General features: G+C 58.5%; 3 protein-coding genes and 1 long non-coding RNA gene across 9 annotated transcripts in view; 3 read left to right on the top strand and 1 right to left on the bottom strand.

Annotated features, from left to right (window-relative positions):
* Positions 1 to 12,355, bottom strand: part of LOC119564877 (immunoglobulin superfamily member 1-like) — a 967,916-nt gene that overhangs the window by 5,050 nt on the left and 950,511 nt on the right. The gene's annotated exons all lie outside the window — the stretch shown is intronic.
* LOC119564866 (immunoglobulin superfamily member 1) overlaps positions 1 to 12,355 on the top strand; it is a 999,687-nt gene that overhangs the window by 248,055 nt on the left and 739,277 nt on the right. The window lies entirely within an intron of this gene.
* The window catches only part of LOC119564865 (immunoglobulin superfamily member 1), a 798,058-nt gene that overhangs the window by 189,176 nt on the left and 596,527 nt on the right, over positions 1 to 12,355 (top strand). The window lies entirely within an intron of this gene.
* Positions 1 to 12,355, top strand: part of LOC122463653 — a 33,854-nt gene that overhangs the window by 20,254 nt on the left and 1,245 nt on the right. The window lies entirely within an intron of this gene.

Raw genomic sequence — 12,355 nt, 5'->3', positions numbered from 1 at the left:
TTTGGGGAAGGTTCAAGGCTCAGATCCTCTTTTTCCCACCCCATGCATCCCATCCCCCATCCTTGATGTTACCGTCCTCCCCATACACTGATACTCACCTCCCGACACCTCGCTGTGCCCAGCCAGCCAGCAGCCTGGAGAGGAGAGGAGATTAGTGATCAGATCCCAGAGCAACTGGATCCTACACCCTGGTCTCAGATCCTCCCTGCATGAGCACACGCCCTGGTCTCTGATACCCCACCATGGACACATGCCCTGGTCTCTGATCCCAGCCATGGACACATGCCCTGTTCTCAGACCCCACTCCCGTGGACACACCCCCTGGTCTGAGATCCCCCCCATGGGCACACACCCTGGCTGTTTCCGATACTCACTGAGGAAGAGGACAGTGAGAGCAGATGCCATGATGGGGGCAGTTGGGGGCCCCTCAGCGCTGCCACCAACGGCCTGGAGTCCAGCTCCACTGAGTCTGAGGCCCGAGTGCGAGTGGAATGAGGAACTGCGCCGGGGGCTGCAGCCCCAGGAAGCCCGTGATGCGCTCAGCTCCTTTCTTCCCATCAGATGGTTTCTCTGCAATCTCCAGCCCAACTCTACCGCGGTCAGAGCAAAACCAGCTCCCTGCCACGCCCAGCAAACCACATCCCCTCCTGCAGGTGCCCAGTGTCACGGAGTCCCTGGGCGATGCTCTGGAACTGCTCCCCACGAAGCCAGTCAGGATTCTGGGGAAGTCTCCTTTCTGTGAGCAGCCTGTCTGCAGGACACACAGCTCACACAGCTTCCATCTTCTTGGCTCTGACCTCGGAGCATTCAGCATCCTCTGCCCCTCCGTGCACTTCCCACAGCGAGTCCGCCCAGGCGGGGTCCTGGGGAAGCCAGAGGGTCCTGCCCCCCAACTGCGCAGTCAGACCTGACTCTCAGCCAGCCAGTAAAACAGAGGTTTATTAGACAACAGGAACATGATCTAAAACAGAGCTTGTAGGTGCAGAGAACCGGACCCCTCAGCTGGGTCCATCTTGGGGGGCAGTGAGCCAGACAACCACGTCTGCCCTTCACTCCCTGTCCCAGCCAGCCCCAAACTGAAACTCCCTCCAGCCCCTCCTCCTCTGGGCTTTGTCCCTTTCCTGGGCCAGGAGGTCACCTGATTCCTCTGTTCTCCAACCCTTTAGCTCTCACCTTGCAGGGGGGAAGGGCCAGGCCATCCGCTGCCAGGAAACAGTGTGTCGGCCATTCTCTGTGTCTAGACCCCTGCACACACCTGCCCTCTAGGGCTCTGCAAGGATCATACACCCTTACCCCACCCCCTAGATACTTAAGAACTGGCTAGGGGAAACTGAGGCACCCCCACACTATTCAGAGGAAACATTAAGAACAGTCCCACTACGTCACATCTCTCCCCCCTTCGAGATCAAACTGAGTGGGGTCACTTTAGCCGGTCACCTGCGGAAGTTCGAAGCCACCAACGTTCCCATGGATGACCCAGCATCTCTCCCATTCCTTGGTGGGAGTTACACCGGGCCCTTCCAGTTTCACGCCCTCCCTTAGGTTGGAGGTGATCGATAGCACTCGCAGGCCACCTGTGGGAAGGTTTATGTGGCCCGTGCCCTTTGGCCACCCCAAAAACCCCAGGGGGTCAAACTGGGATTGGGTCTTCTCCCCAACAAGCGGGCCAAACACAGCCCCTTGGTTATAGGACTGTTTAACTTTCTTAACAGCTTTCACTCCATCTGAGATCTTCTCAAAGCTATCCACACTGGATCCTTCAACAGGAAAGTCAGTGGATCCATTCACAACAGAAAATTTCTGGCTGTTAGGAACTGAAACTTTCTTGATTAAATCACTTTCACACCCTTCAGTTGCAGTAAACTGCTTGCAAAGGCTCCATGAGGATTCCTTTCCCTAGGGGCTTTTCTGTGCAACAATTCACCCCTCACAGAAATTCTGCTCTTACCCTCTTTACCTTGGGCTTGCTCTAGAGGGACACTTTCCTGAGCAACAACAGACTCTTTCTGGGTCTCCCTTACATCCAGAATTACCTCTGGCCCATCCGGCGGATTCCTACACAATCCCCTTTCAGGCAAACTGACAGACTTCCTAGATAAAAGGTCAGAAGCATTCTCCTTCCCTTTGCCACCCACAAGTTCAGGAATCTTTTCCTTCTTGCTACAGTAGGTAACACAATCAAATCACCTTTCTGCTCTCCTTGTGCCCTGGCTAGGATCTCACCCTGATTAGACAGAGTTGCTCCACCCTTTCCCAACCACACACGAGCAACAGGCAAAATACAAGCACCAGAATTGTCTGGTCTCGGGGATTTTACACAGACACTAACTTGATGCGACCTAGTTACAGGGCCATTCTCCCGAGCAGACACAAACTTAGGACCCTTCCCTTCCTGGGCTTTAGCTGAATCTAGAACCAACTCTGAGACAACTGCATGACCCTCAACCATCACAGGCTGAAAGGCCCCTTCTGTCTGCTCCTCAGACAAAGAAGAGCCGGACACACTTTCTCCTTTACCAGACACACAGCTTGGGATCTCATTCTCCTTGTCCCAGCACACAGGGATGGTCACAGACAACTGCTTGGAGACCAGGGTAGCTCCCTCCACAGGCAAGTCAATACCCCTGACAGACACAGGCACGTTTCCTTCGCTGTCCCAATTCTCCACCCAGCTAACAGGTAAGGTCCAGGGACACTCATCTTCCACTCTCCTCACCTTCCCACCCTGCTGACTAGACACAGCCATCAGCTCACAAGGCTGCCTAGGCTCATCCAAACTTTCCTTACCAAGCACCTTGCCACTCCCAACAGATCCCCTGCCCTGCCTGTGTCTCCCCCAACTCAGCTCGGGTCTCAGCTCCCACTGTGCTCAGCGCTGCCCTTGCTGTCCCAGTGGGGTAGGCAGTGAGCTCCCTGCTTTCCTCACTGCATCAGAGCCAGCGTGAGCCCCCTCTCCGGTGTACAAGGGGGCAGGGAGCATCTCTCTGTCCCACCCAGCCCCAGGGGTCTGGTTACAGGCAGGCAGGTAGCCTGAGCCTAGCATCTCCTCCCTGCTGCCAGCCAGGTCATCTGCATTTTCACTGGCCATTTCCCTCTCCACCGATTGGTTCCCTGGATTCAAATTCAAACCCTCGGCAGTTACAGGAGCAGGGCCTGGATCCTGTCCCAAAGAGACACAGTCACCCCACAACAGGGTCTCGCAGCTGGTATCCTGGAGCACCCCAACGGCCGGCCAGCCCCACCCCTCCTGGGTCTGCACAGGGATCTGGGCCATAGGCAGGGCGAGGGGCTTCATCCCTGGGACCCTCACCCAGCTCACCCAGCCCCTCAGCATCTGAGGCTGCACCACCAGGGGCCTGACCACAGTTCTCTCTGTCCCCAGATCTCGCCACCCAGGAATGTCTCCCCATTGACCATCACCTTCCGCTCCCACTGGGGGTCCGAGGGGCCCGACCCCAGGAAACTCCACACAGACATATAGGTTGGGGTCAGGAGTGGGAGCCTGTCCACCTCCCCACCCATCTGGCTGACGGAGTCTATGGCCTTGGGACCCAGCAAGGGAGCTAGACACCGGGGCTTTTCCGCAGGGTCCCCCTGGTTCAAATCTCCAGCCTGCTCAAAGGCAGTGAGGTGGGCATCCACATCCCCCGCCTCCTTAACCAGGGGCAGCAATTTAGTCTCGAGGTTCCCTGCGGAACTGGCCCCCTGGGGTCTATCCCCACTCACCCCTGGGAGGTCCCCTAGGCCTCTCCGCTCCCCCACCACCAGTTCATGCTGCTGCTGCTTCTGCAGCTCTTTCTCGGGCTCTCGCTGTCTCTCACAGTCCTCTTGCTCTCTCGGACTCAGCTCCAATCCCGTCCGTCTCCGATCCCCCAGTGGGGAACCCGATCGTGAAGACCCTCATCTGGTCAGGGACAGGAGTCTTGGGGATGCCTGGCTCCCACTTCAGCTGCTCCCAGATCCTGCTATAGCCCCATTTCGGGTCAGGAATCTGTTCCTTAGAGTGGTCATCCTCCTCCAGCTGCACGATTAACTGTGCCTTGGTGAACTTTCCAATGCTCAATGCTCTCTTTCTGCACAGGGTTACAATGTCCTTCTCAAGGAGACAGTGACAGGCCATCACTCCGCTCTTCCCAAGTTGTTGTGGACTCACAGGCCTGTGTGCTCTCAGCTCCCCACAGTTTCCAGGGGGAACCCCTAGTGTGCCAGCCCTTCTCGAGGTCACCACCTCTTTGCCAGGTCGAGCGGCAGACTCCTCCACCCCTGAGACTGCTCAGCGCAGTCCCCAGGGGGACCCCATTACTGCACACTCCCAGGGGTTAACCGCCCCCCGAAACCACTCCTCTCTGAGCCTTCAGCATGCCTGGTCCTCGTCAATCCCCCTTCGTTTTACTGCTCCCCAGGCACTTACTGCAGGAAGCACCATCCATGGGGTGCAGTACATCCCACGGCTGTCACCATTTGTCACGGAGTCCCCGGGCGATGCTCTGGAACTGCTCCCCACGAAGCCAGTCAGGACTCTGGGGCAGTCTCCTTTCTGGGAGCAGACTGTCTGCAGGACACACAGCTCACACGGCTTCCACCTTCCTGGGTCTGACCTCGGAGCATTCAGCATCCTCTGCCCCTCCTGTTCGCTTCCCACAGCGAGTCCGCCCAGGTGGGGTCCTGGGGAAGCCAGAGGGTCCTGCCCCCCAACTCCGCAGTCAGACGTGACTCTCAGCCAGCCAGTAAAACAGAAGGTTTATTAGACGACAGGAACATGGTCTAACACAGAGCTTGTAGGTGCAGAGAACCGGACCCCTCAGCTGGGTCCAGTTCAGGGGGCAGTGAGCCAGACAACCACGTCTGCCGTTCACTCCATGTCTCCAGCCAGCCCCAAACTGAAACTCCCTCCAGGCCCTCCTCCTGTGGGCTTTGTCCCTTTCCTGGGCCAGGAGGTCACCGGATTCCTTTGTTCTCCAACTCTTTAGCTCTCACCTTGCAGGGGGGAAGGGCCCAGGACATCAGGTGCCAGGAAACAGGGTGTCGGCCATTCTCTGTGTCCAGGCTCCTGGACACACCTGCCCTCTAAGGCTCTGCAAGGATCATACAACCTTATCTCACCATCTAGATACTTAAGAACTGCCTAGGGGAAACCGAGGCACCCCCACACTATTCAGAGGAAACATTAAGAACAGTCCCACTTCGTCACACCCAGCCCCACCCTCCATCACCTCCCAGCCCCACATGGGAGCTGCCCAGTCTGGGGACCAGCTGGGAAAGGGGGAATCTCAGGAAGCGTCAAGAGATGCCCAGGCTGCCCTGATCTTTTCCAAAGGTCTGGTCAAGCCTCTCTGCAGCAGCAGCAGCTTAGAGCAGAGGAGGGCTCTCCCCCCGACACACACACACAGTGCCCCCCATGGAGTGGCCTTCTCCCGTGGAGCAGGGAAAAGATTCCTTCCTGACCCGACTGCTCCCAGCATCTGCCCTGGAGCATGAGGGTGGAGAAGTCTGGCCAACCTCCTTCCCAGGTCATGTCGCTGCAGACTAGGGTGAGCAGATGTCCTGATTTTATAGGGACAGTCCCGATTTTGGGGTCTTTTTCTTGTATAGGCTCCTATTACCCCCCACCCCATCCCGATTTTTCACATGTGCTGTCTGGTCACCCCACTGCAGACTCTGTTCTTAGCTGAGTGATGTGGCACAGAGACAGGACATAAGTGTGGGCGGTTGGAGGGGCCGTGGTTTCCGGCACCTGGGAGGAGCTGGACAGAAGGGTAAATGTAGATCCTGAGTTGTTAAAGGAAGAGCTGTTAAATCCGCGAAAGGGGAAGTCTGCCCAGAGCCGGCGCTCGCTTCCTGTTTCTGCTACTGCCAGTGAAACTCTGTGTGAACCTGATGCCTGGCACTTGCCCTATTTATATACCCCGGGTCTGGCAGGGGAGTGGGGTCGAGTGATTGGCGGAGGGGGCTGGGAGCCAGGACTCCTGCGTTCTCTCCTTGGCTCTGGTTGGGGGGGTGGGGTCTAGTGGTTAGAGAAAAGGACAGCGATTAGAGGCAGCCCCCTCACGGTGAAAGGCCCGGTGTCCCTTCCTCAGCCCATCCCCGGGGCAGCGGGTCTGCGCAGCTCAGGGCCTGGGGCAGAGCTCACAGGGGCCGAGGGCTGAGCTGAGCTTCCCTCTCTGACCACAGGATGCTGCGAAAGGGACACTTCTGGGTGGGAGGTGAAATTTAGGGCAGCCAAAGCAAGCAGAGGTCTCTGCAAAATCCAGGAAACCCTGGGACCATCAGCCTGGTCAAGCATCATGCAGCACCCGGCTTGTCTATGTCTCTGCGGGGTGGGGGGAGAGGTCACCCTCAGAGTATCCTGCAGCAATGGGGAAGGGGCATTGGGCTGGAAGCCAGGAGACCACAGGGACTTGTCTTCAATCTTCAATGGACCACTAAAGTCAAACCTCAGAGTTACAATCTGACCAATCAACCACACACCTCATTTGGAAAAGGAAGTGAGCAATCAGACAGCCGCAGAGATATCTTAAAAAAACAAGCAAATACAGAACAGGTCTGTGTTAAACAAAAACTGCTAAAGAAAGAAAGGGGAAGTTTAAAAAGAAAGATTTGACAAGGGAAGGAAAGTGTTTCTGTGCTTGTTACATTTAAATCAAGATGGTTAAAAGCATTTTTCTTTGGCACAGTCAAGTTTCGAAGCCGTACTAAGTCCATGTGCAGTTGTATGAAGTCAATGTTCAGCTGTAAACTTTTGAAAGACCAGCAGTAACGTTTTGTTCAAAGGAGCGAATATTTCAGAGTTACGAACAACCTCCAATGCCGAGGTGTTTTGTGACACGAGCCGTGGCACCGTGAGAGGAGCGGGCGTGATGGGGTCACCAGCCGGGAGAGACCCAGGCACCTTCTAATGCCCCTGCAGAGACCCGGTCCCCGAGCTGGAGGAGACACTGTCAGTGGTTATGTGGCCAGGCCCCGAGAGAGGGACGTGACACAGGCTTTGTTTATACACCACTGGCTGGAGGGCAGCAGGAAGCTGGGGGTCAGGGGGCTCCATTCCCGGCTCCGGGAGGGGAGTGGGGTCTAGTGGTTAGAGCAGGGGGCTGGGAGCCAGGACCTGGGTGTGATGGTCTCGCCATCACCAGTCCTTTGCTTTGACATTCCCCCCGCCATGGCCTGTCACCCACAACTAACATGCCCCACCCCTGCCTGCCCCCCATCTCCCATCCTGCCCCCTGGCCTATCCCCCTTTGTATCCCGCCGAGCCTGCCTCCCGCACACCCTGCCCCCACCATGGCCCATGCCGTCTCACACCCCCGTCCCCTGCCCCGTTTCCCCTCAAATGCCCATCCCCCGCCCTCAGTTAAGATGGCCGCCATATCCCAGTGTCCCCAGTGGGCTTGGCGCCAGGCTGCCCTCTGGGAAATGGCGCCGACCTGGGCTAGGAGGGGCAGTGGGGGGCAGGGGAATGCAGGGGGTGGGAGAACGTGGGGGAACATTGGCAGCCAGGGGGCTGAGGGGGCAGGAGCTGTGGGGCAGGGCAGTGACAGGGAAGGGGGGAAAATGGAAGCTGCCCCTGTGGTTAGGGGCGCCTGGGTTCCCCCTCATGAGCATTTCAGGGTGAATCTGCCCCATGGCTATGGTGGGTGGGGGGGGCATCCCCTGCTTCTCGCTCCACCTCCCACCTCCCGCACATGGCTAGTCCTGTCCCAGTTCAGCCGGAGTTTTGGCAGGAAAACAACCGCTCGCCCCATCCGCCGACCCCGAATCTGTGAGGGGGAGCCCCTCCCCCCCGTCCTTATCCCATCCCCCCTCCAACCTCCTTCCCGGATTTGGTCCATGTCCCCTCAAAGCTCTGCCCCCCCCCAACCCCATCCCATCTCCCCTCAAATCCCCATCCTCTCTGCCCCGGTCCTGTCTCCTCTCAAACCCCCCCAGCCCGCACCAGTCTCGGTCCATCTCCCCATCGTGCCTCCAACCCTCGTTCCCCTCTCCCATCTCCCCTCAAACCCCATGTTGTGCCCCCCGTGACCTCCCCACCTCAGCCTGTCTCCCGTCCAACACCCACCCACCCACCCTGTTTCTGTCTCCCCTCAAATTCCTGTCCCCACTTCCTCCCTGATCTCAACCTGTCTCCCCTCTAATCCCTCCCCCACGCCTCTCGGCCCGTACCCCAAATTCCCGGAGCCCTGCTGCTCTTTGCAGAGGGTCTCACAGGCCCAGAGGGCTCAGGGGGGTTGGAAACTCTCCCTCGCCAGCATCACACAGGCTCCTGGTTTTACTCGGCTCCTGGGCAAACCCCCAGCAGCAACCGTTCAAAGGCAAAGCTTTCGGGTTAAACCCCCGGACAAGGAAACAAACCCAGCCTGTCTATTGAAACGGGGGCTGAGCGATGGCGGCCAACAGCCGGAGTCAGACCGGCTCCAAGTCCCGCTCCTTCGGGAGTGACCGGAGCAGAGCCGCTTGTTTCCAGAACAGCCGGGCTTTGTGGGGAGGAACCGGTTCATTTCACTCTCCGGACGGACGGGCAGGGCGGCCGCTGACCCCGCTCCTAGTGTAAGCGGGGGAATGGTCCCGCTATTGTGGGGAACTTTGCTGGCTTATACACGCCCCGGTGGGATTGACTGGCGAAAGGATCTGAGTCTTCGCTCCCGCTCCCTTTACCCCTTTCCTCCCTCCTGTGAGGCAGAGTCCTCATAACCCTGGCAAGGCTGGGCCCCGCATTCCTGCGGGCTCAACCCCCAGTCTTGTCATGGTCACTTAGGACAAGGGTGAGGGTGTCCCCACTCCGGGGCACTCTCTCTGCACCGGATGCTTCCCTGACCCACTGATCATTACACAGAGTTCAGAGCACATACAATTCATTAAACACAACTCATAAGAAAATAAGGAAAAGATGGGGAAGGTTTAAGGAAACATGTCACCCGTGCTGTGGGCACGGGGACACCACAAACAGTGTCTCTGCATGGGAAAGGAAGTTCACAGTCTGTTCCTCACACGTTCCAGGCCCTGGCCGTGCCACAGTGAAACCACAGGGTGACAATCTGTACCTCAAAGTAGCACCATGGAGCCCCCGTATTCACCACTACGAGAGAATTATGATAGCTTGGGTACAAAAAGAAAAGGAGGACTTGTGGCACCTTAGAGACTAACCAATTTATCTGAGCATAAGCATCCGATGAAGTGAGCTGTAGCTCACGAAAGCTCATGCTCAAATAAATTGGTTAGTCTCTAAGGTGCCACAAGTCCTCCTTTTCTTTTTGCGAATACAGACTAACACGGCTGTTACTCTGAAACCTGTTAATAGCTCATCAGCACCCCTCAAGGAAAGAATCCACTATCCCAGAGACTGGGTACAATGGAGATTGCTTGAGCAATGGGGACTGCCTGATCCCCGGGTCACAGCAAAGATCTTTCCAGCAAACTGGAAAAAAATATAAGCGAGGGGAAGGGACATAAGGGCTTCTCTTCCCCACAACTCAACACCTGGAGGAACATCTGAAGGACAAAGGCTTTGAACTGGGGAAGGGTGGTCCCAGGCTGGGATGGAGTCCAGTCTGTGTATTGAGGATCTGTAACCTGCTTGTACCATCTGTCAGGGGGAGACACTGCCTGATTCAAATCCTGTTTCATTTGTAGAAATTAGACTGCAAATATATTTTTATTTCTTAAGTAGCCAACTCTGATCTCTGCACCTGCTCCTTATAACCTCTTAAAATCTCTCCTTCTGCAGTTAATAAATCTGTTTTATATCTGACCTAAAACAGTGTGTTTTGCTTGAAGTGCTTGGGAAATCTCCGCTCAGTTTACAAAGGCTAGTGCGTGTCCACTCCACAACGAGGGAGGGGCGAACTTAATGAACTTACACTGGACTGGCTTCTAACCAGGGTAGAATGGTACCAGTCTGGGGTGCAAGGCTGGGGAGCTGGCGGGAATTGGCTGGAGCCCCCCTGTTGATGGTACCTGAGTGGCTGGGAGATCATTCGTGTAACACATTTGGGTGGGTCCCTGCCTGTGGATGGCTGTGTGACTGCAGAGCCTCTCCGAGGTTCGCAGCTTGACATCACCATCACAGTGTGAGAGGAAGGCCAGGTTAGTGGCTTTGGAGGGGGTCCCACATTCCGGGTTGCTCCTTGGGGACCCCATCACACACAGGTCAGACACTTGTTCTGGCGGTGGCCAGATGCCCTCAGGTGCTAGATGGCAGGACCCTTCTTCCCAGCGTTACGATCCCCCTCCAAGTCTGGCCTGCAGGGCCTCTTGGCTGGGGACATCTCTCTGTGCTGGCCCAAAGTCCCTCCCGCCAATTTGGGGCTATTAACTCCCGGTTCCAGCTTCTGTTTTCCCCCAGCGCGATATCGACAGTCGTGGGGCTGTAGCCAGGGGGCTTTTCGGGTCAGACCAACCCAGCGTCTGTGGCTGGTTCTCTCACCTGGGTTACAACGTTCAGCGTCGTCCCCAATTTCCCCCGGTTCCCGCGGCCTTGGCACAGCTGGGGAACTTGCCCGTGGGTTTTACAGGGGAGCTCGCAGGTGGGCCACTTCGCAGGCTCCACAGCCACAACCGTGCGAACGACCCCCGGGCGGCTCAGGCATGGGGGTCAATCCCACGTCCTCTCCGGCGTGGCTGTATCGGAGCGTGTCCCGGAGACCATGAGCGGGGGGTGCTGCCCATGAAGCCCTGTCCTTGATGCCTTGATGGCCCAGCCGTCTTGTAGGACCCGGAGCTCTCCCCAGGGCGCCCCGTGGCGCAGACTCCCCATCCCCGCTGCCATTAGCCATTTCCGCCACCCCTAGATGGAGGCCCTGACACAGCCCCTCCCCCAGCCCCACGCCGAGCTGGGCCCATCCGGATGCTCAGACGGATTCGGCTGCACTGGTCCTTCCGGCTCCATCCTGACGATGCAGCGTCACGTCGCTCGGGGTGAGGGTGACCCCGCTGCCCTTCCCCAACGCGGAGGCAGCCAGGCTGTAGTGGGGGGAATTGCGGGGTGTGGGGAGCTCACCTCACCTACTGCCCGCCCCTCCTCCAGCTGTGGGCAGCCTCGGCCAGGATCAGCACTAGGGCCAGCAGGACCCCGGCGCTCAGGGCCAGGCAGACAATGTTGCCCCCGGTGTAATCTGGGGGTGACAAAGGGGGAGGCGGGTTGGTGCAGTCAGACCCACCGGGGCCCGCTCCTGCTCCTGCCCCCCAGGACAGGAAGCCGCAACAGCTCCCTATCCCCATCCCCCCACCTTGTCTGTGTCTGTGTCCCCGTGCGAACCCCTCGATCCATCCCACTGCAGGGAGCCCCTCCCCGTGGTGTCTGGGCCTCACATACCCCTAGTAACTCCAGCCATTCTCCCCACCTAGCCCCAGCCCTTCGTGGATCCCACTGGGGGTTGCTCTTTGAGCAGAACGAGCCCGTTTAACTGGCCAAGGGGGTCTCCCCCCCTACCCCCTTGCTGCTTGGGCCCTGGGGCAGAGTGACCAGGAGACGCCAAGCTGGGGCCCTCACCTCTCACCCCCAGCGATGAAGGGTCGCTGGGGTAGGACACGGCGACCGCCTCCTGCGTAGCGAACCCCCGGCTGGGGCGGACAGAGACGGAGGGCTTGGGCAGAGTGGGATCTGGGAGCAGAAGGACACAGGCCGTGAGACACAGACCCCGGGTGGGGAGGGGCTGACACGGCAACCCAGCCACCGGCCCCTCACCAGCACAGCTCCCCATTGAGTGCTGGGTGTCCAGGGGAGTGGGGAGGGGATGGCTGAGCAGCCCCTGGACCCCGAGGCCTCTGTGCATCCCCCAAGACGGGGAGTATCCTTCTGCAAGAGGACCCCTGCTCTGCAGCTCCCCTGGGGGCAGGGATCCCCCCTTCCTCGGACTCAAATTTCCATCAGCTGCTGCTCCCCCCAGTGACTCTGTCCTCCATGAGCGGCAGGTGGACCCCCGTTTTCCGGGAGGTTAGCCCTGCAGCCCCCCCACGCTGCACAAGGCACCGCCTCGCCACCCACTCCCATAGCCGGAGAACCCCCAGGCCAGTCCCCCACCATCAGAGGAACCACGGACTGGCCCCAGTCCTGGGTCAGCCCCAGCCAGCCAACCAACCCGAGCCCCAGCCATGCAATGCCAAGCATCCCCAGCCACCCTGAGCAACCCCAGCCCTGTACTATGCCCGCGTAGCCCCAGCCCCCAGCCAGTCGGCCAACCACAGCCCTGGGCCGGCCGGCCTGAGAAGCCACTGGCCTATTATACCCGCCACCCATGCCATGTCCACTCCCTGGCTGGGCGTCCCCTCTGCTGGGCTCAGGGCAGAGCCTGGCTCTGAGAGTCCCATCAGCATGGAGCCCATCCCCTGGCCCCGGCGAGGGTCCAGCTGGGAGCGTGGATGC

Source organism: Chelonia mydas, chromosome 23, assembly GCF_015237465.2.
Source record: "Chelonia mydas isolate rCheMyd1 chromosome 23, rCheMyd1.pri.v2, whole genome shotgun sequence".
NCBI classification, from domain to species: domain Eukaryota; kingdom Metazoa; phylum Chordata; order Testudines; family Cheloniidae; genus Chelonia; species Chelonia mydas.
Note: the sequence above shows the minus strand (reverse complement) of the source record. Positions and strands in the feature narration are given on the sequence as shown.